We start from the raw sequence: 3,843 nt of genomic DNA on the forward strand, positions 1-3,843 counted from the left end.
AAATAGAGCTGCAATGAACATTTTGGTACATGACTCTTTTTGAATTATGGTTTTCTCAGGGTATATGCCCAGTAGTGGGATTGTTGTGTCATATGGTAGTTCTATTTGTAGTTTTTTAAGGAACCTCCATACTGTTCTCCATAGTGGCTGTACCAGTTCACATTCCCACCGGCAGTGCAAGAGTGTTCCCTTTTTTCCACACCCTCTCCAGCATTTATTGTTCCTAGATTTTTTGATGATGGCCATTCTGACCGGTGTGAGATGATATCTCATTGTAGTTTTGATTTGCATTTCTCTATTGATTAATGATGTTGAGCATTCTTTCACGTGTTTGTTGTCAGTCTGTATATCTTCTTTGGAGAAATGTCTATTTAGGTCTTCTGCCCATTAATCCATATGTTTTTGCCCCAGCTGACCTTTCTCTGTGCACTGTCTGATCAGTATTGAACTGATTCTTTTTCAGTGAAGTGTCAGATCATGATATACTGTACATTGGAAAGTATTCACCTTATTTATATACCTGAATCTTCCTACTACACAAATAAACATCTGTTAAATTCTAGATCGTTTGTGGTATCTGATGGGGGGAGTGCTGACTTGGTATGAGATGTGGGGGGTTGTCTGTATGGAACCAGCGTCACTTCCCAGGGTGCTGCCGACCACTCCCTGCTTCTAGAGTCATCCTCTGCCCTTGGCCTTCACCTGCTCTCTGGCTTTCCACCTTTCCTCATTTTGCCTTGGCTGCTCCTTCTAAGTTGCCTTTCTGGGCATCTCTCCTCCTGCTGGCCCTGCCCTTAGCTGGCAGCATTCTGCTCGAGACTCTTCTCCCCACTGAATGCTCTCCTGGGTGTTCTTGCCTACTCTCAGGGCTTCAGTCACCACAATCCTGCAATTTCCAAGTCCACATTCCTAGCCCTCATGGGCCTGTGAGGCCTCTTCGTGTGGACTTTGCATGGCCAGACCCAGGCCCTCCTCCTGTACCTGCCCCAATCTGGTGTTCTTTCACCACCATCGTTTCTTTACTAGGAGTGATCTCATCAGTATCCAAGGCCTGCCCATTCTACTTTCTAAATATTCTTCAAATTCATCCTGACTGCCAGTTGGCTCCATGCAGCCTCGTTGCCTCCACTCATTCATTCCTTACACAATAGCTGGGGTGAGATTTCTCTGCTTGGTGCCTTCCTGTGGCCTTAGTTGAGGCTTGTTGCTGAGATCTGATCTTACGCTCAGGTCCTGCCATCTCACAGCCACACTCCTGCTGTCCCCTCTTTGTCCCAGACGCTCTCATCTCCTAGCCTTTTCCCGTGCTGTTTCCTCTGCCTGATTCCTCCTCTCTCCTTCCCTGGCTCAACTCGGCTGCCTAACTCCTGCTCATCTCTTACTGTCCCACCTTCAGCAGCACCTGACTTGGGAGACCTATGTGCTCCCCACCCCAGGACTGCTTTCCTGGTGGGACTGTGGGCCTTGGTGGGAGGGTGGGGGCTGCCCTGGCTCTGAAGTCCGGGGGCTAATACCTCGGGCCAGTGGGACCTCTAGATAACTTGCCTTTTGGATAGGAGCCTCTGCCTTTCTCACCTATAGGGACCCGAAATGGTGGGACTTCTGGAATGAATTGCTTCCCAACACTCAAGGTGTAAAAGATACTGCATTTACTTTCCTAAATCCAACAAAATGTGACTCTAAGCCACCAGTTTCCATGATTGATGAGAACCCCAGCTTTACTTGTCTTCCCTTGCTGCCTTGCTCCCACGGGCTCGTGTGGTGCCAGAGACAAGGGGGTCCCGGGTCTTCAGTCCATCTACTGAAGGCTCTCCTTATCCAGGCCTGTGAGGTCCATCCACTCACTCCCCAGTCAGTGTGTCAGCACCCACCTCCCTGGTCACCCCTGCAGCTGTCTGCATCTGACATTCTGCCATCTCAGGGCCCCCGCACTCAGGCCTTGACCCTCTCCATGCATTCGACAAACACTCGTGGGGTGCCTGTCCTGTGCTAGGCCCTGGCTGGACACTGGGGATGCAGCAAAAAATAAAGCTGACACAGTCCCTGTTCTCAAGGTGCTCATTTTGCAGAGGATGGCAAACGTGAAAAAGCCATGTTAGATGGAGAAACTGTAGCCAGGAGAGGGGAACAGGGAATGCTGGTGAAGAGAGGTTGCAATTGTAAATAGGGCCCTCAAGGAGGGGCTTGCTACCACAGTGATGTTTGGGCAAATGGACACACACCTGAGGGAGGTGGGGGAGGGTGCTCCAGGCAGGTGCAGAGCAAGTGCAGACACCTGTGCCTTGGAGGAACAGCAGTCGTGGATGAAGCAGGGTGAGTTGAGAGGGAGCCGTGGCAGGTAATGAGGCCCCAAAGAGACTAGGTAATTAAGCAGGGCCAAGGTCACTGGCTTTTACTATGAGCAACATGAGAAGCTGTTGAAGAGTTAAGAGCCAAGGAATGACTTGATTTGATGTTTGTTTTCAAAGGGTCACTTGGCTGCTGCACTCAGACTTGATTTCAGAGGGCCAAGGGCGGGAGGAGGGAGCAGCAGCAATCTGGGCAAGAGAGGATGGTGGCTGAGCTCCGTTGATGCAGTGAGAAATGGTCAGATCATCAGGATGTGTTGAAGGATTCTATGTGGCCTGGGAGAGAAGAGGAGTCAAGGATGGCTGTGATGTTGGCCTTGGCAACTGCAAGAACGGCATTGCTGTTTTTCTGACCTGAAGAAGGCTGTGGTGGGAAGACAGAATTGGGGTGGGAGGTGGAAAAGAGAGGGAAGATCAGGAGTTTGATTTGGATGCAGTAGGTCTGACATATCTGTGAAATATCCATTTGGGGATGTCCAGTCCAGGGGGTTGGTCACAATGTGGATATTTTTCTGTAAGAGCCGGGATACTGGATGAGATCACTGATGAAGAGTTGAGGTCCAGGGACTTCCCTGATGGTCTAGTGATAAAGATTTTGCCTTCCAGTGCAGGGGGTGCAGGTTCAATCCCTGATTGGGGAGCTAAGATTCCACATGCCTTGCGACCAAAAAAACCAAAATATAAAACAGAAGCAATATTGTAACAAATTCAATAAGGACTTAAAAAAAAAAAAGTCCACATCAAAAAAAAAAAAATCTTAAAAAAAGAAAAAGGGACTTCCCTGGTGGTGCAGTGGTTAAGGATCCTCCTGCCAATTCAGGGGACACGGGTTCAAGCCCTGGTCCAGGAAGATCCCACATACCACAGAGCAACTAAGCCCGTGCGCCTAGAGCTCGTGCTCCACAACAAGAGAAGCCACATGCACCGCAATGAAGAGTAGCCCCCTCTCACTGCAACTAGAGAAAGCCTGCACGCAGCAGTGAAGACCCAGTGCAGCCAATAAATAAATAAATTTATTTTTTAAGAAAGAGTTGAGGTCCACAGCTGAGCCCCCCAACCCCTGCCATTCTTTCTTGACTTGGGGATCCAATTCTTTTCAGTGAGGGCCACTCCCTTCATCCCTTCAGGGAGACTTTCTTTCCTCAGGGAGCTTCAGACAATCTAGCTCTCAGGCCAGGACAAGGGCCTGGATGGATCTTGTCTTCAGGTGGCCCCACTCTGGTCTGAAAGTAGACGAGCTTTCTCCTGGGGAAGGAGGCTGCAGTTCTGGGGGAGGAAATGCACAATCACCTTTTTGGTCTCTTGGGGGAAAATGGGGGTGGGAAACAAAGCAAGAGTGACTTTTTTTTTAAACATCTTTATTGGAGTATAATTGCTTTACAATGGTGTGTTAGTTTCTGCTGTATAACAAAGTGAATCAGCTATACATATACATACATCTCCATATCTCCTCCCTCTTGCGTCTCCCTCCCACCCTCCCTATCCCACCCCTATA

Source organism: Physeter macrocephalus, chromosome 14 (genome assembly GCF_002837175.3).
Source record: "Physeter macrocephalus isolate SW-GA chromosome 14, ASM283717v5, whole genome shotgun sequence".
NCBI lineage: Eukaryota > Metazoa > Chordata > Mammalia > Artiodactyla > Physeteridae > Physeter > Physeter macrocephalus.